The 21,624-nt window shown below is 45.8% G+C and overlaps 12 non-coding genes across 12 annotated transcripts; 8 read left to right on the top strand and 4 right to left on the bottom strand.

The window, feature by feature from the left end:
- Positions 1–6,931: 6,931 nt before the first annotated feature.
- Positions 6,932–7,003, bottom strand: trnaq-cug (transfer RNA glutamine (anticodon CUG)). The gene has a single exon. It is a non-coding gene; the product is annotated as a tRNA-Gln (tRNA).
- A 288-nt stretch (positions 7,004–7,291) lies between these two features.
- trnag-ccc (transfer RNA glycine (anticodon CCC)) lies at positions 7,292–7,362 on the top strand. Its single transcript has one exon. It is a non-coding gene; the product is annotated as a tRNA-Gly (tRNA).
- Positions 7,363–8,191: 829 nt separating this feature from the next.
- trnae-cuc (transfer RNA glutamic acid (anticodon CUC)) lies at positions 8,192–8,263 on the top strand. The gene has a single exon. It is a non-coding gene; the product is annotated as a tRNA-Glu (tRNA).
- A 1,754-nt stretch (positions 8,264–10,017) lies between these two features.
- Positions 10,018–10,089, bottom strand: trnat-ugu (transfer RNA threonine (anticodon UGU)). The gene has a single exon. It is a non-coding gene; the product is annotated as a tRNA-Thr (tRNA).
- Positions 10,090–10,318: 229 nt separating this feature from the next.
- Positions 10,319–10,406, bottom strand: trnay-gua (transfer RNA tyrosine (anticodon GUA)). Its single transcript is given in 2 exon segments — positions 10,319–10,354; positions 10,370–10,406. It is a non-coding gene; the product is annotated as a tRNA-Tyr (tRNA).
- An 883-nt stretch (positions 10,407–11,289) lies between these two features.
- Positions 11,290–11,361, top strand: trnae-cuc (transfer RNA glutamic acid (anticodon CUC)). Its single transcript has one exon. It is a non-coding gene; the product is annotated as a tRNA-Glu (tRNA).
- A 962-nt stretch (positions 11,362–12,323) lies between these two features.
- On the top strand, positions 12,324–12,395 carry trnaq-uug (transfer RNA glutamine (anticodon UUG)). Its single transcript has one exon. It is a non-coding gene; the product is annotated as a tRNA-Gln (tRNA).
- A 2,953-nt stretch (positions 12,396–15,348) lies between these two features.
- On the bottom strand, positions 15,349–15,420 carry trnaq-uug (transfer RNA glutamine (anticodon UUG)). The gene has a single exon. It is a non-coding gene; the product is annotated as a tRNA-Gln (tRNA).
- Positions 15,421–15,697: 277 nt separating this feature from the next.
- Positions 15,698–15,769, top strand: trnae-cuc (transfer RNA glutamic acid (anticodon CUC)). The gene has a single exon. It is a non-coding gene; the product is annotated as a tRNA-Glu (tRNA).
- Positions 15,770–16,521: 752 nt separating this feature from the next.
- Positions 16,522–16,609, top strand: trnay-gua (transfer RNA tyrosine (anticodon GUA)). The gene is given in 2 exon segments: positions 16,522–16,558; positions 16,574–16,609. It is a non-coding gene; the product is annotated as a tRNA-Tyr (tRNA).
- A 982-nt stretch (positions 16,610–17,591) lies between these two features.
- On the top strand, positions 17,592–17,663 carry trnaq-cug (transfer RNA glutamine (anticodon CUG)). The gene has a single exon. It is a non-coding gene; the product is annotated as a tRNA-Gln (tRNA).
- Positions 17,664–18,231: 568 nt separating this feature from the next.
- trnar-acg (transfer RNA arginine (anticodon ACG)) lies at positions 18,232–18,304 on the top strand. The gene has a single exon. It is a non-coding gene; the product is annotated as a tRNA-Arg (tRNA).
- The last annotated feature ends 3,320 nt before the right edge of the window (positions 18,305–21,624 follow it).

Genomic DNA, 21,624 nt, shown 5'->3' with positions numbered 1-21,624 from the left:
CTTTTTGCATGTGTTTGAATATCAAGGACTGCTTCCTCTGCTTTGTAATTCAAAAATGGATAAAAATACAAGTAAAGCCTCTTTGTCGCTATGAGGGCGTTTTGCGCTATTACATGTTCGGTGTTGTTACGGATTCGGCCAGTGAAACCGAAACCAAGTAATGAACCCACTTGCAGGAGCCGATAGAGACAAGTCGTGATCCAAATACCGTAGACGAAGGAGAGAGCCGAGAGTCCAGGGGAAGCCAGAGATCCAAACTGGGAGAGAGCAATCGAAGCCGAGCCGTAATCCAAAAAACGTAGTAAAAGGGGAGAAACCAAAGTCGGAACCAGAACAGTACGAAAAGTTAGAGGGCGTAGCGCAACTAAGTAGCTCGAAAGGAAAACCAATACTGAGCGAGGAGGTAGGGAAAGACTAATGCTTAAATATAAGAAGAGACGGAGGTGTGGTGGTGAAAGCGTACACTGATAGGTAGACTAATGAACTAAGTCTACGCCTTCTTCTGCCTTTTTCGTTGCCGGGAGGCAGGGATCGTAACAGGTGTTCTATTGAAGTGGTTTTGATTTTGAGTCCTTGTACTGATTGTTTTTTTGTGTGTGTCCGCCGTGACACAGTAGCGTTCAGCAGCCTAAGTAATTGTTGCTTAACCTCTGTGTGTGTGAGAGAGAGAGACAGTATGTATCATAAGGTTCCGCTAATTCTGCTGATTATACCGATCGAGGATTGCATTGTAAATTGGAGGGTGAGCACAAAGAGGTTCTTAAGCTTCCCCTGCAAACTTATTAAAAGGTTTGGAATGCATGAATAACATTAAGATAATACTGACGGATAGATGCGAGTGTGCATTTTACAGATAACTATTCAGATCGCCTCTAAAGATCTTTGGTTTTAAGTTTCTAAGGCACGTTTTCCTTTTCTTTCCGTACCGTGACACGCTGTTGCCAAACGTTTAACTGTGGGATACCATCGCGACAAGCCCTCCGCAGCATGTCATGATAGGGACCCCATGTACAGTATATCGCATGTATATCGAGGCAGTGTATATCACGACTGGCGCCTTGCTTCCATGCAACCCTGATAGCGCTGTCGCAACAAAGGTCTTATATCCGGACATGCTATACCCAGATAGGACGTGTAGCGATATATGGACTTTGTGTCGCGACATGGGGTCAGCATATCCTGTCAGGGTATGTCCTATCGCAACATATGGACTCCATGTCGCGACATGAGGGCAGGGCACTTTTGTTGGGGTATTTCATATCGCAATATGAGGGCTCTATGTCCCGACGTAGGGGCAGGGCACTCTTGTCGGGGTATGTCGTATCGCGATATGCGGGCTTCATGTCGCGACATGGGGGCGGGGCACTTTTGTCGGGGTATATCATATTGCGATATGCGGGCTTCATGTCGCGACATGCGGGCGGGGCACTTTTGTCGGGTAAGTCATATCGCGATATGCGGTCTCCATGTCGTGACATGGTGCGGGGGCGTTTTGTCGAGGTATGTCATATCGTGATATATGGACTTAATGTCACGAGTGGCGCCATGACAGTGGTGGGCCAGTCGCAATGGGTATCGCGATGTGATCGTGATGCCCGCACTCCTATCGTGACATGCTATCGGAGTCGTGACCTCGCTGTGGATGCCATGATGTTCTTTGTCTGCTATTCACTTTTGACCTCATTGCGACTTCTCTTCGAATGATCAGTAATTGGAAACCAATGCATGTGTTACTGTGTATACAGCGTGCTCCGAACACTGACACAGTTACAAAGTGCACAGCTGCTGAAGTCACAATCCCACTGTTCACACTCCCTGCCCCCTTGGTTGTTAGTATATAATTCATCTCAGGATCTCATACATGGCTGGGCAGCTTGATCCACACCTCCACCACTTTTTTTGTAAAGAAGTGCCTCTGTTCTCTGTTTGAAATGGGTCATTCAGACAAACAGAAATTGAATGATAATTTATACATATTAAGTTCAACTTGTTGCACTAGTCTGTCCTGCTTTAAAAGTAATTTCTAAGACATTTGTAAGATGATGATAATAAGATTAATTATTTTTAAAAGGTAATAAGATTCAAACCATCATGAGGAAGAGAGTCAGACAGTGCCACTTGTCTGTCCACTGTATCATTACAGGCCTGTGTGGGCTTGAATTCCACATAGTCCCTTTGGCATCTATTCTGAATGATGGGTTTTTAAATGTCTAACTTATTATTATTATGGGCTGTGGGAGCCCATCAGATAAGAGTTTCACTTATCACTTTATTCACAGTCAGACAAAAGGAAACTGATAGAACTCTTTGCTGTGGACACCTACTGTATGAACCTCCCCTAAATCTTTAAATGGTCAGATTTCACTGAATGACAGCTAGTTTCACCTATCAGAGCGCTCCTTTCACATTGAGCGTTAGATCCCACTCACTCATTCTTTTTTTCTGTGGTTATTATTTGGATTCAGGTCCAGATACTTGACAAGAGTTTTTGCAGCTACTTAGTAAGAACATTGGGTTTTTGATACTTTGTGATTTAACAAGGTTTTACATTTACGATATGAGGTTTTTACTGTAAAAATTGCAAATAAGCAGTTTGTGATCTTTGAAAAGAGTGCATCTTTTTAATGTATAATCAGAAAAATATATCTTATAAAAATGAAGTTAAAGTTCTTTTGTTTCTTACGATCTATAGTTTGTGGTGCTGTCTTTCAATTTTCCTGCAAAAGTTGATTAAATCTACAAGTGAAGCTCTATATGCTTTCATTTATGAACTCAATGCTGGGTCATAAATTTGTTGTTTTTTTTTTAAATAGTGATTTTAGTCTCAACAGAGCCTACAGTCCCGATTGTGCTGGGAGTCCTGTCTGTGATTGTGGTGGTTGTTTCTGCTGCACTGTGCTACTGGAAACATTTGAGAGACAAGAACAAAGAAGGTAAGAGTCTACAGTATTTTTTAGTGCATCCCTAATCGATAAGAGGATCTCATCCAGATGTTTCTTGGAAGAAGCCAGGACATCGGCTTCAATGACTGGCTCAGCAACACTGTCCCACACTCCCACCACCGTTTGTGTAAAGAAGCGCTACCTGATCACAGTTTTAAATGCTCTTCCACACAGTGTCCACTTCTGTCCTTTGCTTGAGTTTTCACTGTTGAAAACAGAAGAATCCCTGGGTTGAGGGCTGAAGCTTGAGAATTTTGATCTCTCGTATCCGGTCCACACTAGTCTTCTCAGTTCAACACCAGATATGTCCTGTTTCTTAGGAACCTCAGTGTAGAACATTCCTTTAAACTCTGACGTTCTCAGCACTGATCAGCAACATTATTAAAAAAATATGCAATATTCTAAATTAGGGACGGTAGAACGCTGGCCTGTGATTACTTCTCCTCTCTCTCACTGTGCCTCCTGTCCTGTTGCGTACGTTTATTACAGATTGATTCCCTCTTGTCTCCTCTCTCTCGCTGTGTTAAGGTCCTCACAGTGATGTCGTGTACGCTGACGTACAGCTCAGCTCCTCCCAGCCCCGGACTCCGGGGTCAGCTCCCAGCCCCAAGCCGGTGAGTCACTGTCTCTGTCCGACTGCTGTCCCGACTGGTAACCGACTGTCCTGCTCTCAGAGCTCGGTTTGACACTCCCTGACCTCTGCCATTGATGGGTTGAGGCAGCCCAGTCTCCTCTGGAACAGTGGGGCTGAGACTGAGAAGGGGTTTGATCCAGGCAGAGAAAGGTTGAGCCCAGGGGCCTGTTTCACACTCATTGGTGAAACAAGGACACAGGGTCACAATCAGAAACCAAAGGGGAATTAGTTTAGGATTAGTTTAAGATTTGCTCAGCTACAAAAAGCTACAAATAATAATTGCTTACACTTATATAGGTTTTTCTAGACACTCCACTCAAAGCGCTGTACAGGTAATGGGGACTCCCCTCCACCACCACCAATGTGCAGCCCCACATGGATGATGCGACGGCAGCCATATTGTGCTAGTACACTCACCACACACCAGCTCTCAGTGGGGAGGAGAGCAGGGTAATGAAGCCAATTCATAGATGGGGATTATTAGGAGGCCATGCTTGGTAAGGGCCAATGGGAAATTTGGCCAGGAGACTGGGGTTACACTCCTGCTCTTTTCAAGAAACACCCTGGGATTTTTAATGACCACAGAGAGTCGGGACCTCGGTTTTACATCTCATCCAAAGGACAGCGCCTGTTTACAGTATAGTGTCCCCGTCACAGGGTGAGTGCCCCTGCTGGCCCCACTAACACCTCTTCCAGCTGCAACCTTAGTTTTTCGCAGGAGGTCTCCCATCCAGGTACTGACCAGGCTTACAGCTGCGGAGCTTCAGTGGGTTGCAAGTTGTGAGTTGCAGAGCGATATGGCTACTGGCTTAATAAGCAGGATGGGTCAAATGGCCTCCTCTCATTTGCAGACAGTGCAATTAGTCTCCTGCTCTTTCTCCACGGACATGCCTGGTTATCGTTGACTGATGGAGCTCTATTCCAGTCTTATCTTCCAGTCTCTGACAGGCCATAGTTGACGATCATGTGCTCATACTTTAGCTCCTGTGCTCGGTGTCTCACCCTGACTCTCTCTCGGCAGGATGCTGACGAGCCCTGTGTCTATGCTGTCATTAACACTTAATCGCCTGCCTCGCCCCACCTCATGGGGGTCCGGAAGATGACACTCTTCCTGGATCACTGAAGGTCAAAGGTCAAGGTCAGCATCTCCTGGTGCAGCACACCGGGTGTGGTCTCATGTCAAACTGCAGAGGACTCTGGGAGCCGGCGTGAGATCATATTGAGTGCCGTCCGCCAGCGAGGGGCCCAGTGGAAAATAGTCAGACTGGACAAGTGGTCGCCGCAGTCCCATTATTCCTAAAATGTGTGTCCTAAGCTTGGCCAAAGATCACAGTCGTTGAGTTTGAAACGCCGCTGCAACAGGAATGGTTCCCAGTGCACCACCCGTTCCAGAAACTGCAGATCACTTTCAGACATTGTGGTAGACGTGCGCCTCTGGATTTTCTGTTTTCTCTGCAGCAGTGTGAGTCTAAAGCAGTAGTGCTTGAATTAGAGCATGGTAGTTTATCCACTACTTGTGACTTCTGTCAACATCCTTTCATTATTCTGCTTAAATAGCCACAGAGGCTGGAAACAGTAGTGGGACAGTAGTGCTGTTGTAATATAATAACCTTCGCCCTCCTCTTCCTCATCCCCTGCCCCACACTGACTGAGGCTCTGTGTCCAGTAAGGCTCCTGCTACATCACCATCGTCAAGCCATGATCTACTGCATGACATGGTCCACTCAGGGGCCCTTATTCATTAAAGAGAGATATCTGGGTTCCTTCGCCTTCCTCCTCCTCGCTCCCAGCACACAGACCCCTCTCCCTCCTCCAGCCGCCTGTTCCTGCTTCACCTCTCAGAAACTCTGATGCACTGGGAGCCTTATCTACCTGTGCTCAAGCACCGACTGACTGACGGGTGAACACTTGTGTACCTGTGAGGACAGGGGAGGGGAACAGGGCTGGAGGTATTCATGGCCGGGGAGCAGGAAACCAGGCCCTGACTGGAGCAGAGTGCTCAGGGTGCCGAGAGCTGACATTGTCCACCACTGTCCTCCTCCAGCTGCTTGTTCCTGCTCCATCGCTCAGCAGCACTAACGCACTGGTGACCCAGAATACTGTACCTGTGCTCACGTAGGGATTGATCGTTGAGCACTTGTGCACCTGTGAGGTGAGGTTGCACACACATGGGATGGGTTTTTTTCAGCTGTGAAACGAATGAATTCCTCTTGTTTCACACGTCTCACATGAATGGTTTGTGTACCAGCTGCAGAGATCTGCAGGCACTGCTTTGCACATTCATTGTGCCTGACATTTACATTTCGTGTGGACACAATCAAAATGATCTAGTGATTTGCAAAGCATGCAGCAAAGAGAAGATGCATCTTTTGAGGAACAGGAGTTTTAAGCAATGACTCCTGTTCTATGAAAACCTGTGTGGTGTGGCAATATCTGTACAGGGGGAGAGGAAAGAGATGAGAGAGACACAGAGGAAGAAGAAGGGGGTTGTCTCGAGCTGTGCTCTCAGGTTGTGATCAGGGGAGAGCTGTATTAGAGTAAACGAGAGTGAGACAGAGAGAGGAAGAGCAGGGTTATCTCGAGCTGAGCTCTCAAGTTGCAGTCAGGGTCTGGCAGGACGAAGTCTGTCAGCCACGCTCTAGGGATGTGGTCAGGCGCAAAGGTGTGTCAGACTGAACGGTTCCTGGTTTCGCCCAGGCCAGAGGTATAGTCGTGGATCGACCAGTTGCTATAAGAGCTCTATGAAGCCGTAAGTGCCGCGTTCACCAGCTTCACTGAGCTGTGATTGTCCGCCCTTGCCCCGCTAGCAGAGTGTGCGCTATTATCGCTACATAGACTGAATGAGAATCCAACAGATCTTATTTACTCTTTCTTACACACAGCAGCTCTCAGTGTCGCTGCTGTCGCTACACAGACTGTAAAAGCGTGTCGATCGCTCTCGGTGTCCTTTTAAGACCACCGGCGTGAATCCCAGTTACCGCTGTCTTCTCTTCACACACAATGAGAAAGCCAACCATCTCCATGGTGGTCTAGTGGTTAGGATTCGGCGCTCTCACCGCCGCGGCCTGGGTTTGATTCCCGGTCAGGGAATGGTCTTTGTTTTGTTTTTTTTAAATCCGCTTAGGAGCAATGAACTTGAACAAAATGCACCTAATATTTTAATCCTGTTGAAACCTTTGTAACAGAGTGAATGAATGAATTTGTTTCTGTGTTTTTCACGCAGATTTCACGAGAACAGGGTAAGAACGTGAATAAAAATACATTCGTGTGGCAGTCTCTAATCTACAGAAGCTGCTGTTTTGTTCCGGAAGTAATTTGTTTACAGTTCCTAAAACGAAAATAAAGGTCATAACTCAGGTTCTACCGAGATTTGAACTCGGATCGCTGGATTCAGAGTCCAGAGTGCTAACCATTACACCATAGAACCAAGACTTAAGCATGTAAGCTACAGGTTCCCACTATGATCCTCTGCGTGTTCAACCTGCCTCCGCGAGACTCCGGTGTCTGTGTGACGTCGATGCTCCGCTGTAGCCGCTGTGCATCTGAGCCCCACAAACGGTTCCGTCCGCTTTCAGTCTCACAGACACGTCCGCACTCCCGCTTAACAATCACCGATCAATAACCATCGGGCTCCAGACACTCCGCTCCTGCGCTCTGAGTCATTTGTGAGAGGAAAGAGCGCTCAAGCAGTTGCGTTGAAACACAGTCTTCAGGTGCGCCAGTGGTGTAGTGGTATCATGCAAGATTCCCATTCTTGCGACCCGGGTTCGATTCCCGGCTGGCGCATAAAACCGTGGTTTCTTTTAAACCTTCACAAAGCAACGCAAAATATTGTTATTTTAATAACAATGGATTACGAATGCAGTTTATCGCAAGACTCTGGTGGACGGACACAGAGCCCTATCCAGCAGCTCTAGACGGTGCTCGGGGAAGCGCTTAGTCTGTTTCAGCACAGGGAGCGAGTATGAGCTCAGTCCGCCTCGGTTACTGTCGGACTGACCAGCAGCTTCACAGGATTGTTACTGTTGTTCCGATACGCTGCTTCCATCTCACTAAAAACTCACACTGGAGAGCTCGGTTTGGAACGGGCTCACCCGAGAGGCAGAAAAGGACCGTTTGACTCGAGTCCTTGAATCTAAATACAAGAAAAAAATCTGTTTTACACACAAATATCAGCAGCAGCATGTGAGCTCATGAAGAAAACTGTTTACTTGTGGGCGGATTCTCACATGTGGGGTCTTCCCTTCTGCTCCTGCGTCAGTTGTATCAGTAAAGCGTCACTTTCCGTGGGGATCGGTCTCTCAGACACGTCCGGACTCGCTGTCAACCCTCACCCTGCGGTGCTGAGAGAACGAGCTCCTAAAATCTGAAAGCGAAAATAAACCACGGAAAAATAATCCCTCAAACACCTTCGAGTCTCAATATGCAAAACAAAGTCTATGTACCAAACAGATCTTATTTTCACTTTCTTACACACAGCAGCTTTCAGTGTCGCTGCTGTCGCTACTCAGATTGTAAAAGCGTGTCGATCGCTCTCTGTGTCCTATTAAGATCACCGGCGCGAATCCCAGTTACCGCTGTCTTCTCTTCACACACAGTGAGAGACCCGACCGTCTCCCTGGTGGTCTAGTGGTTAGGATTCGGCGCTCTCACCGCCGCGGCCCGGGTTCGATTCCCGGTCAGGGAAGAGTCGCCTTTTCCTCCCTTTGTTCTCATCACACCCTCCCTGGAGATAAGATCGAACACATTTTGAAACCTTTGGAAAGCCAATGTTGCTGTGCCAATTTGTGGATTAGGTTTGCACACTTTACCGATAGATAATACTTTCTTACTTTCGGTACTGCCTATACGGCAGTGAAGTGTGGGGTCCCCTCACAGACCGGGCGTACACTCAATGGGACAAACACCCAACAGAAACTCTGCACATGACGATCTGTAGAAAAATCCTTTACTTTTATTTTATGTTTTGCTCCATGTTAATTTAATTATTTTTATTTGCTTTAGCAACACCGATTGTACCCATCGGTCATGCTAATAAAGCACCTTGAATAAAATTGAATTAAAAGCGTTTCGCGCAGGCTAGTAACTGACTAGTAACTAGTAGTTAAACCCTCGCTACCAGGCTGCTGCACGCCTGACTTGTACATATCTGTGAAAACCCTCCCATGTGTTTTTCTATTTTTTTAGGAAATAAACTGTTAAAAGGGAGTCCTGTGTGAGCTCCTCCTGCACGCACCGGAGACTGCACACGATCAACTGTAAATCTGACAGAACTGGGAGGGATTTGCTGACGTCACCACAGCCTGGCAGAATAGGGACTGTGACGTTGGCGCCGTCAGGAAGTCGAGCAGTGCATTGTGGGAGTTGTAGTTAATAAAACACGGCTACTTCTGTGAGCAGCTATAGCCAGTTCTAATACCCGGCTTCCCGTAAGACAGGGTTGCTAGTGCACAAACAAAAAACGGCAACACAAAGAAAAATGAGACAGAAATGCTGTGACATGAAATACTTCTTCCACACTATTTATTGTGCAGCATTTCTATAGATAACGCTGCGGCAGCAGCACAACGACCTGAAATGCGTGATTGCTCCCAGAAGTTTTTCATGAAGAAGAAAGCCTGTGTATTTCCCGCAATGTGGGGAAAAAGAATAGTTTTCACCAGGCCGCCCTCCACAGAACATTCTACTGTCGTGGTGTTTTTAAGATTTTAGAAAATTCACAAAAACGTCTCATCAAGAGCTCAACACGTGCTCTCCCCTCAGCGCTGCCCTCTTCCCTAACAACAGATTATTATGAGAACCTATTTCCATTTTGAACACTTTTCACGTGTGACGCTTTTTTGTGTTACTGTTTTTTGATTGTGCACTCATTTTTGTGTTGCCGTTTTTTCTCTGAGTACTATTTTTAGTTTGTGCACTCTTTTTTGTTTCTGTGTTTGGCACTTCTGGGTCACCGTACGTTTATGACCGACATAATAATGTAATGGAAAAAGGAAAAATGCGATTCGAATACCTCAATTGATTTATGAAGAGAAATGATCAAGCCTAAGTCTTTTTCGGGCTTTTGTTCTCCTACATTACCTTTGCTTACTGCCCTGTCTTTCTCACTGCTGAAGAAGGCTCCACGGCCGAAAAGTTGTGTTTTTTCATCTCTTTCAGCATGGAATAAACCCATTGCTTGTTGCAATTAGTGTTTCGTCAGTCATTGCTGGCAGACAGGAGCAGTGGAACGCAGAGCCCTATCCAGCAGCTCTAGACGGTGCTCGGGGACGCGCTAAGTCTGTTTCAGCACAGGGAGCGAGTATGAGCTCATTCCGGTTCGGTTACTGTCGAACTGGGCATTTGAGGCTCTTTGGATCGCAACGTGAAAAAACAACTGCCTACAGCGTGCGTCTTAACTAGTGTAGGAAGAGTAGATATCATATTTAACAAAAGAGTTTTTGGAGATACCGGGTATTGAAACCGGGGCCTCATACATACAAAGCATGCGCTCTACCACTGAGCTACATCCCCGACAAGCGCTCAATCTTTTCGGCTGTTTGATAGAGTCTGTGATTACCAGTCACTGACTGCAGCTCTCTGTCATGACGTGTGACGAGTTTTTAACGGTAAAAACAGGACATTCACACGTGAGGACAATAAACACGGATAAGTTTTGCTTCAGCCTTTATTGAGCTTTCGATCAAACTCTGATATTCGCTATTTTAAATTTTCGATGTCAGAGAACAATAAAACAGCGCCTTCCTTCGAGCCGGATTCGAACCAGCGACCTAAGGATTCCCAGCCTTTTCCACTACAGTCCTCCGCTCTACCAACTGAGCTATCGAAGGGACGAAAAGCATCTCTTTTCTCACACATTCAGCTCAAATTCGTGCGGTGTTCCTGGTCATTTCAATCGCATTTCGAAGTCAGGTTTTGGAAAAAGGAGTATGTTGCAATAATCAGTCGGTTAATTTGTAGGCCATAATTATTACTTTTTATGTCTGGTGTTAAGATATAACTGAATGTGCCTGGCAGTGTAATGATATTTTTAAAGCAAAGAAAGTCTCCTGTAAACAATGGAAGCTGTAATAAAGGCAAAGGGTGGACACACTAATCAATTAAAGATCTGACATTATATTTAGTTGTGGATGCTTTTGTGTAATTTTCTATTAAATATATGTTTCCTGGAATAATTTCTGACATTGAAAAATCAAGTAATTGCACTTAATGACTGTTTTGACTGGAAATTAAATAAACGAAAGAGTAGTCTCTGACTTTTCACAGTACTGAAAGTGCTGTTAATATCTACAGTAGGTCAGTGGGAGTTAGTTATAATAGACATGAACACATTCTGTTAACTACCTTTTCTTCCTTCATTTTTTCGATAGTGGACTCTGGAATGTCCCTCTCCCTGAGGAAATCGATAAGATCCTCCATTCTGCAATTGTGGTCTGAGAGAATGATCTCCTAATATGTGAAAACGAAAATCAGTCACGGAAAAATAATCCCACAAACACCTTCGAATATCAAGACGTTTCAATATGCAACAAAGTCTTTGTTCCAAGCAGATCTTATTTTCTCTTTCTTACACACAGCAGCTCTCAGTGTCGCTGCTGTCGCTACACAGACTGTAAAAGCGTGTCGATCGCTCTCTGTGTCCTATTAAGATCACCGGCGCGAATCCCAGTTACCGCTGTCTTCTGTTCACACACAGTGAGAGAGTCGACCGTCTCCCTGGTGGTCTAGTGGTTAGGATTCGGCGCTCTCACCGCCGCGGCCCGGGTTCGATTCCCGGTCAGGGAAGGGCTCCTTTTCCCTCCTGACGGAGATACCTCCTTGAACCACGTCTGTTAACTATCACCACAAAATAACCTTCGAGCCCCAGATACTGCGCTCTGGGTCATTTGTGAGTGGAAAGAGCGCTCAAGTAGTCAACTTGGTTACACGTGTTTGCTACATCTTGTGTTTTAAAATAACGTCTCTTTAAACCAAAGTGTTTATGTGTCGAGCTGAAATTATGCTTGATTACGATATCAAAGAAAAACCGCTTTCTTCCAAAATATCACATAGTTTTCACATCTTCCAGACTGCTTCTCTCTTCTAGTACTAAAGCAGACCAGAGAGTCGGAATGTAACTTCTTTCATCAAGCAAAGCACCTGAAGACCCTAAAATAGTAAAAACACACCTGTAAAAAAGAAAACAAAGCAGAAAATAGGATGAGAATTCCGAACTCAAGTTCAAGAGCTCACCATTGTTAACCTAAAGTTATATTTACGGTCTCATCTACACTTGTAAGATTAACAAAAAGCTCGCCTCATTAAGAAAAAGTATTGGAATTACGGGGCGGTATTGGAATGAACTCACGAAATGTTTGTCTCCAGCCACTCGCTGTAAAGTGTTGCAATTTCTCTTAAGAGTGTTCCCATACTGCTACAAAAATGTCGAGTACCCGTGAGGTCAAATGACAGAGAAACGCTTGAAACAAGACTGCAGAAACGAGTTAAAAACCTGACGTCGAAGTGAGATTGAAATGACCAGGAACACCGCACGAATTTGGGCTGAATGTGTGAGAAAAGGGGTGCTTTTTAAGTGGGAGTGCGGACGTGTCTATAAGACTGAAAGCGGACGGAACCGTTTGTAGAGCTCAGATGCACAGCGGCTACAGCAGAGCTTCGACGTCACACAGACACCGGAGTCTCACGCAGACAAATTACACACGCAGAAGATCTCATTATGGATCTTTAAAGCTCTTTCACAAGCTAGCGGTTCCATGGTGTAATGGTTAGCACTCTGGACTTTGAATCCAGTGATCCGAGTTCAAATCTCGGTGGAACCTGAGCCGGGTATCCTTCTTACTCTGACTACGGATCAGAAGATTGTGGGTTCGACTCCTTCCTGGCTTGTCATTCTTTTAAACACATCGGGCTGCTCACTAGCACATTGCCTTCTGTTCAAAGTTGGTGGTCTTAGCCAATCAAGGCCCGTTTCGCTACCATGAATTGTCCAATCACAGTGTCCGCTCTCATTTTAGGTAGTTTTCGCCCAATCACAGCGCTCCCTGCTGCTAAGATATGGGTCTGGAGTTCAGCCAAACAAGTGCTGGTTTGTCACTCACATGGTTTTTCAATTCAGACGCGCCAGGAGTACCGATTGCTCTATCTTTGTTCTTTGTCCGCTTTAAAATATTCTTATTTGCAAGCGATCTGTCACACAAACAGAAATCGGTGCGCGGTACTTTAACACACCTGGTATTGGATTCAGTGGGAGCTACTTCTGCTTCGTATTAAAAAATGGATAATATGTAAATAAAGGTTTGTCGATTTCAGTGTTCTGTGTTTTTACGAGTTCCATACTTAGTTGACTTTATGGTTTTGATTTTGAGTCTTTATAATATTAAGTCTGTCTTTCTCATTTTTCTTCGTCTTGTAAAGTTACATGGATTTTGAAACTGTGCTAAAAATGTGCGCGGGGACACTCATCTGTTTATACCAGCAGTAACTTCGAAACCGTTACTGTCAAAATACAGCTACGGTACCTTTTTCGGGAGTTGAAAACAGAGAAGTTCTCGATGATATGGCAAAATGTAAAAGTCCAGCATCTGTTATAGTCACCCTTTAAGCCGTCAATGTTACACATTCCACACGCGTCTCTGTCCCGTCTCGCATTCCCACGCGAACCGTGTTTAACAAACGCTCACGCCGCGAGTAATACCCTCCCCCCCCCCCAATCACCGTTCACTCCCGTCACTATTTCAGTTCCCCTCTTTCCTCACTTCCCGCTCACTCTTGCGGGTTCTCCTCGAGTTCGCGTTATTTCACTGCTAGTTTCCACTCGGTGTTTGATCTTCTAGCCTGCCCCTCGATTTCGACTTTGTCTTGAGTTTCGGGTTGTTGCTCTCTGGTTGTCTTTCTCGTTTTCCGACCTTCTTGCTTGCTTCCTGGTATACGTTTTGCTTCGCGATTTGGATTGGTGTTCCCTCTCGCTCCTGAGTCCTGCACAGGATCCATACCTCCTACCTGCCCGCTCTTACAATCAATCTCTAAAGGCCTGGAGCAGCGAAACTATATACAGTTCTACGGGTGGCATGTTCACATAACGTATTTAGTAACCATTCAAGAGAGAAATCACGCTGTCAGGTGCCTGTCCTCCTCTTTCCCTGCTTTTGTTCTCCTGCTACGTTACCTTTGCTTATGCCCTGTTTTTCTCACACCTGAAGAAGGCTCCACGGACGAAACGCTGTGTTTTCTTTCTTCTCTTTTCAGCATGGAATAAACCTATTACTTGTTCCTTTGCAGCCTACGCATGCTGACGCAGCTACCCACCCGAACTACTACATCCACACGGAGGCCAGTATCTTGCAGACTAGTTAATATATTATTTGGAGATCGTCTCAGCTATGAGCTCTATTCCGACAAAAAACTTGCAGAACAAAGTTTGAGACCAGCTGATCTTGATCTTTGAGCTGTGCTGAAGGCTCAGCATTGTTGTTGTTCTAATTAGCAAAAATTACAGGGGGCTCTAAAATCAGAACACTTCAATTGATCAAATCAGTCGGTTAATTTGTGGGCCATAATTATTACTTTTTATGTCTCGTGTCAGGATATAACTGAATGTGCCAGGCAGTGTAATGTTATTTTTAAAGTAAGGATGGCGTTTCTGTTAAAATACATCAGATAGTCTTTTTGCATGTGTTTGAATGTCAAGGACTGCTTCCTCAGCTTTGTAATTCAAAAACAAATGAAAATAGAAGTAAAGCCTCCTTGTCGATATAAGGGTTATTACAAGTGTTCAATTGGCTTTGTGCTTTGGTTTAGATTTTGTTTCCTTGTAAGCATGAAATTTCAATGCTCGCTGCTTGGGGATACAAGACAGACTGGAGAATGCGGGCATCGATCTCGCTACCTCTCGCATGCTAAGCGATACCTGAAGAAGTACAGGCTCAGTGACCACAGCCTGGCCATAGAAACTGGGCGACACAGGCAGACCTGGCTGCCCAGAGAGGACAGGCTGTGCTCCCACTGCCAGCGGGGAGAAACAGAGACAGAGATGCACTTTCTGCTGCACTGTGACAAATATTCTAGGATTAGACAAACATTCCTGCCCAAATTTAGAAATCTGATCCCAGAATCCCCACACCTGCCAGAATCACAACAAGTCTCAATCTTACTGGGAGAGGGAGGAGGGAACTCAGGTGAACTGGCAGCCCAGTATGTGATCTCCTGTCACAGCCTGAGGAACAGTGAGTCTGTCTCACAAAAAATGCTGCATATGTTTATATGTAAATGTCTTATGTCTAAATTAAGATGTAAATGTCTTTGGATTTTTTCATGTTAACTGTATTTGTTTTACTTTGACAATGCTGATTTATTCATTGGTCTTGCCAACAAAGCACCTTGAAATGAATTGAATTGACTGAGCAGCACATGATTGGCTACAATCTCAGCCAGAATCTTGACAGCAGGGTGCGCTGTGATTGAGCAAAAACTCTCAAGAATGAACATCTTCCTTACTCTGCTTCTCTCTTTCAGTAGGACAGCAGACCGTGTTGGGTGAGCAGATCACAGATTTAAAAAAAAAAGCTTCTTTCATCAAGCAAAGTACCTGAACTTGACTCTGGAATCATAAAAGCACACCTGTAATGAAGCAATGAAACCTCAAATCAGGAGAGTTTCCTACATAAATTCAAGAAGTGATCGATTTTAACTTAACGCTACATTGAAGGTTTCATTGCTACACTTAATATTAACAAAACGCTCACCCGACAAAGAAGTAAGAAAGATACACTGCTGAGGTTCCACCGAGAGTTGAACTCGGATCGCTGGATTCAAAGTCCAGAGTGCTAACCATTACACCACGGAACCAATGAGAGTACATGTCTAAAATCTGAAAACGTAAATAAAACACGGAAAAATAATCCCACAAACCTTCGAGTATCAAGACGTCTCGCTGTGCAAAAAAGTCTTTGTATCAAATAGATCTCATTTTCACTTTCTTACACACAGCAGCTCTCAGTGTCGCTGCTGTCGCTACACAGACTGTAAAAGGGTGTCGATCGCTCTCTGTGTCCTATGAAGACCACCGGCGCGAATCCAGGTTATCGCTGTCTTCTCTTCGCACACAGGGAGAGAGCCAACCGTCTCCCTGGTGGTCTAGTGGTTAGGATTCGGCGCTCTCACCGCCGCGGCCCGGGTTCGATTCCCGGTCAGGGAAGAGTCCCCTTTTCCCTCCTGACGCAGATACCTACTGTACTTGAACCACGTCTCTTAACTATCACCACAAAATAACCTTCGAGCTGCAGATACTCCGCTCCTGCGCTCTGAGTCATTTGTGAGTGGAAAGAGCACTCAAGTAGTCAACTTGATTACACGTGTTTTCTACATTTTGTGTTTTAAAATACGAAATCAAAGAAAAACCGCTTTCTTCCAAAATATCACACCGTTTTCACATCTTCCAGACTGCTTCTCTCTTCTAGTTCTAAAGCAGACCAGAGAGTCAGATTGTAACTTCTTTCATCAAGCAAAGCACCTGAAGACCCTAAAATAGTAAAAACACACGTGTAATAAAGCAAACAAAGCAGAAAATAGGATGAGAATTTCGAAATCAAGTTCAAGAGCTCATCATTGTTAACCTAAAGTTATATTTACGGTCTCATCTACACTTGTAAGATTAACAAGCTTAAGCTCGCCTCATTAAGAAAAAGTATTGGAATTACAGGGCGGTATTGGAATGAACTCACGAAATGTTTGTCTCCAGCCAGTCGCTGTAAAGTGTTGCAATTTCTCTTTAGAGTCTTCCCATACTGCTACAAAAATTTCGAGTACCCGTGAAGTCAAATGACAGAGAAACGCTTGAAACAAGACTGCAGAAACGAGTTAAAAACCTGACGTCGAAGTGAGATTGAAATGACCAGGAACACCGCACGAATTTAGGCTGAACGTGTGAGAAAAAAAGCATTGGCCGTCCCTTCGATAGCTCAGTTGGTAGAGCGGAGGACTGTAGTGGGAATCGCTGGGAATCCTTAGGTCGCTGGTTCGAATCTGGCTCGAAGGAAGGCGTTGTTTTGTTGTTCTCCTTAACAATCTCGTGAAAATTGAAAATAGCGCATCTCAGAGGTTGGTTGAAAGCTTAATAAAGGCTGAAGCAATAGCTCCCTGTGTTGGTTGTCTTCAAGTGTGATCGTCCCGTTTTTACAGATAAAGTATCCAGTGTGTCGACTCCCCCTGATAGAGTGGCTGATAATCACAGACTCAACGGAGACGGTGGATTTTCTCACTGTGTGTGAAGAGAAGACAGCGGTAACTGGGATTCGCGCCGGTGATCTTAATAAGACAGAGAGCGATCGACACGCTTTTACAGTTTGTGTACCGACAGCAGCGACACTGAGAGCTGCTGTGTGTAAGAAAGAGAAAATACGATCTGTTTGGTACAAAATGGGTACCGAGACGCTTTGAGATTTTTTTTCAGATTTTAGGAGATCGTTCTCTTAGCACTCAGGGAGATGGCTGACAGCGAGTCCGGCGTGTCTGAGAGACCGATCCCCACGGAAAGTGAAACTTTATTGATACAATTGACGCAGGAGCACAAGGGAAGACCCCACATGAGAGAATCCACCCACAAGTAAACTTGGTTCTCTTCAGGAGCTCACATGCTGCTGATGATATTTGCGTGTAAAACAGATTTTCTTCTTGTATTTAGATACAAAGACTCGAGTTCAACGGTCCTTGTGTGCGTCTCGGGTGAGTCCGTTTCTAACAAAACTCTTTAGTGTTTTAGTTTTTAATGGGATGGAAGCACCGTATCGGACTAACAGAAATAATCCAGTTAAACAACAGTGAAGTGCTCTTCCACATGACTGCTTGAGCGCTCTTTCCTCTCACAAATGACCCAGAGCGCAGGAGCAAAGTATCTGGAGCCCGATGGTTAGTGATCGGTGATTGTTAAGCGGGATTGGGACGTGTCTGTGAGACTGAAAGCGGACGGAACAGTTTGCAGGGCTCAGATGGACAGCTGCTACATCAGAATGTAGCACAGCGGTTCCATGGTGTAATGGTTAGCACTCTGGACTCTGAATCCAGCGATCCGAGTTCAAATCTCGGTGGAACCTGTGAGGTGTGTTTTTCTTACATCTTCATCGGTGTAAAAAAGAAACCTTTAATGTATCGTTAAGTTAAAATCGATCACTTCCTGAACTTATGTACAAAACTCTCCTGATTTCGGCTCTCATTGCTTCATTACAGGTGTGGTTTTAGGATTCCAGAGCCGTTCAGGTAATTTTCATTGATGAAGGAAGCTTTTTTTTCCAAATCTGTGATCTGCTCGCCCAACAGGGTCTGCTGTCCTTCTGATTTATGTTTAAAAGGTCACAACTGAATAATAATAAAGGTCACAACTGAAAAATATTTCCAACTGCTCAACTGAGTGAAACAACAACAGGACCTAAGATTACACTAATTAAAGAGATAACTAAAGTCTGGAATACGTGACAGCTGTATGGTGTTTTGGAAGAAAACGGTTTTTCTTTGATGTCGAACTCAAGCGGAGTTTCAACGTTACACATAGATTTCGACAAAATGTAGAAAACGCGTGTATCCAAGTTAGAAAAGTTGGAGCGGGGCGATGCCGTACTAGTAGCGGCGCTGAGCTCACTGTGGTGCGGTGCAGCTGTGTCAGCGGGGCCAGTGGCGCAATGGATAACGCGTCTGACTACGGATCAGAAGATTGTAGGTTCGACTCCTGCCTGGCTCGTCTTTCTTTTAAACACATCGGGCTGCTCACTAGCACATCTGTTCATTGTTGATAGCCATAACCAATCAAGACCCGTATCGCTAACAAGAATTGTCCAATCACAGTGTCCGCTCTCATGTTAGGTAGTTTTCGCCCAATCACAGCGCTCCCTGCTGCCAAGATATGGGTCTGGAGTTCAGCCAAGCAAGTGCTGGTTTGTCACTCACATGGTTTTTCAATTTAGACCCGCCAGGAGTACCGATTGTTCTATTTTCGTTCTTTGTCCGCTTTAAAATATTCGTCTTATTTGCAAGCTATCTGTCACACAAACAGAAATCGGTGCGCGGTATTTTAACACACCTGGTGTTTGTATTCAGTGGGAGCTACTTCTGCTTCGTATTCAAAAATGGATAACATGTAAATAAAGGCTTGTCGATTTCAGTGTTTTGTGTTTTTACTAGTTCCATACTTAGTTGACTTTATGCTTTTGATTTTGAGTCTTTATAATATTAAGTATGGCTTTCTCATTTATCTTCGTCTTGTAAAGTTCCAAAATCCATGTAACTGTGCTAAAAATGTGCGCGGGGACACTCATCTGTTTATACCCGCAGTAACTTCGAAACCGTTACTGTCAAAATACAGCTACGGTGCCTTTTTCGGGAGTAGAAAGCAGAGAAGTTCTCGATGATATGGCAAAATGTAAAAGAGGAAAACCCGCAGCCTCATGGACCAGCAGCAACCCCTCATTGTATAAGGCTGTTGTTTTGTTATTGGGGCATGCTTATACATTATTTTTAAGCTAATACGATTTTTATAACCGGATTTTGGAGCAAATTTCACACATTGATGATTCAACCTTGTTTTGAGGTTTGGTTGCTGCTGTCTGGTTGTCTTTCTCGTTTTCCGACCTTCTTGCTTGCTTCCTGGTATACGTTTTGCTTTGCGATGTGGATTGGTGTTCCCTCTCGCTCCTGAGTCCTGCACAGGATCCATACTTCCTACCTGCCCGCTCTTACAATCAATCTCTAAATCGCTAAAAACTCACACCGAAGAGCTCGGTCTCTTAGACACGTCCGGACTCGCTCCCAACCATCACCCTGCGGGTCTGAGAGAATGATCTCCTAAAATGTGAAAACGAAAATAAGTCACGGAAAAATAATCCCACAAACACCTTCGAGTATCAAGACGTTTCGCTATGCAACAAGGTCTTTGTTCCAAGCAGATCGTATTTTCTCTTTCTTACACACAGCAGCTCTCAGTGTCGCTGCTGTCGCTACACAGACTGTAAAAGCGTGTCGATCGCTCTCTGTGTCCTATTAAGACCACCGGCGCGAATCCAGGTTACCGCTGTCTTCTCTTCACACACAGTGAAACAAGAAGGAAAGGGAAAATAGAAGCAGCATCAGGAGAAGCCAAGAACTCAGCCACCAACACGAAAAACACCTGGTAAGCCCTGTTCTTTCTTCTCCTTTCTTGAAGAGGCCTCTAAAAAATTGAACTGCTTTGCTAGATAAAAGTTTAAAAAGTCTTTAGAAAAAGTTACCTTAAAGTTTAAATTAAACAAAATACCACTTGGGCCCACTACACTCAAAAGGCCAAAGTTGAAGAACCTGTTCCCAAGCAACAGGGGGCTGATTGTATTCAAAACGCCCGAGCCAGGCCGTCTGTTTGCTCTTCTCACCTGGGCCCATTGTATTTAAAAGAGGAAGATGAGTACAGAGCAGAATACAGCCCCACTGGAGCAGCCCTGCCCCCTCAGCACAGTACTCCAGTACCCTGAGGACGTGAAAACCGTTAAGACCAGGAAACAGTACAAAGACTCCTGGATGAAAGAAAACCCAGAGACCCTCATTGCTGACTACTGCCAGGCAGGAGAAAAACACATAAAAACCAACCTGCTCTTTTTTACTGAGCATCCGAATGCCTGGCACACAGCTGTGTGTAAGAATTATACAAACACCACCAGAAGGGGCATCAGCAAAGGCAGGCAAATCTCCATAGGGGGCGACAGCGAGGTAGAAGACACTGTCCTGACTGTCAACACCTACCACAATGGTACAGTGATGATACAGGGCAGTGAGGCCGCTCTGGAGCTTTTCGAGGAAAAGTTCACAGACCTTAAAACACAGGCCGACCTGGAGAAACCTCCCCCAGAAACAGGAGAAAAACCCAGCAGCCTGATGCCCACAGCACCGGAGAGTTCAGCTCCACCTGTTTTAGAGCCCACAAACACAACCTCAGCCACAGAACAGCCCAGCAAGAGTGTAGCCCTCGGCAACACAGAAACACACCACCCGGACACACACAGCCCACACCAACCCCCCTGTGACCACAGCACAGTGCGCCTCCTGAGAGAGAAACTCTCTGCTCTGGAGCTGGACTTCACTGAGTTCAAGGAGCTGATGCTGGGGAGACTCACAGAGGGGCAGACAGCACAACAGCTAAGAGACGAGGTTAACAAACACAAGAATGAATGTAAAACCTCCAACAAACAGCTCAGGGCACAGATGGAGGAGCTGCTGCAGGACAACAGTAAGCTGCAGTCGGAAGTAGCAGAGCTGAGAGAGGAGCTGCAGCTCGCGGAGAGGACAAGCAAGACTCTCAAAGACCAGCTGAGGAAACTCACTACTTCCCACTGCAGCCCGGACTGCAACAGAACAGCCCTGAGACCCAGAACACACAACACACAACACCCACCCCCAACCCGCAAAGACACACCCACCTCCACACAACCTGACACCCCTACAACCCCCACCACCAACTCCCACTTACCCAGTACCCCCACCGTAGCAAACACCACACCCACTGCACCCCCCGGCACCCCAAATCCCCTCACAACTCCACTGCCCAAAAGCACATCCACCTTGCCGAACACTCAGGGTGACCCACACACACACCCGGCCCCACCCAACTCCTCCACCTCACACACTGCACCCCCCCAAGCAGCCGCCCGCCCGGCAGCACAGCGCCCCTCCAGCAGACTGGACACCAGAGGCAGACGCATGGAAGTAGCCCTTCTCATCGACTCCAACGGGAGGTACATCGATGAGCACAGGCTCTTCCCAGGATTACAAACAGCAAAGCTCTGGTGTCCGACGACAGAGAAGGCCCTGCAGCTGCTGTCCAGGTCGGTACTGGGAGCCCCTCAGCACATCATCATCCACACCGGCACCAACGACCTGAGGACCCAGAGGGAGCAGGTGGCCCAGTCCATCAGGAGAGTGGCAGAGAGGGCCATACAGGAGTTCCCTCGCGCCCGAATTGTCATCTCCACCCTGCTGCCGAGACAGGACGAGCAGCACCACACCATCCAGAGAATCAATGCCGAGATCTCACGGTGC

The sequence above is a fragment of the Atractosteus spatula genome, chromosome 6 (genome assembly GCF_055471065.1).
Source record: "Atractosteus spatula isolate fAtrSpa1 chromosome 6, fAtrSpa1.hap1, whole genome shotgun sequence".
Lineage (NCBI taxonomy): Eukaryota > Metazoa > Chordata > Actinopteri > Semionotiformes > Lepisosteidae > Atractosteus > Atractosteus spatula.
Note: the sequence above shows the minus strand (reverse complement) of the source record. Positions and strands in the feature narration are given on the sequence as shown.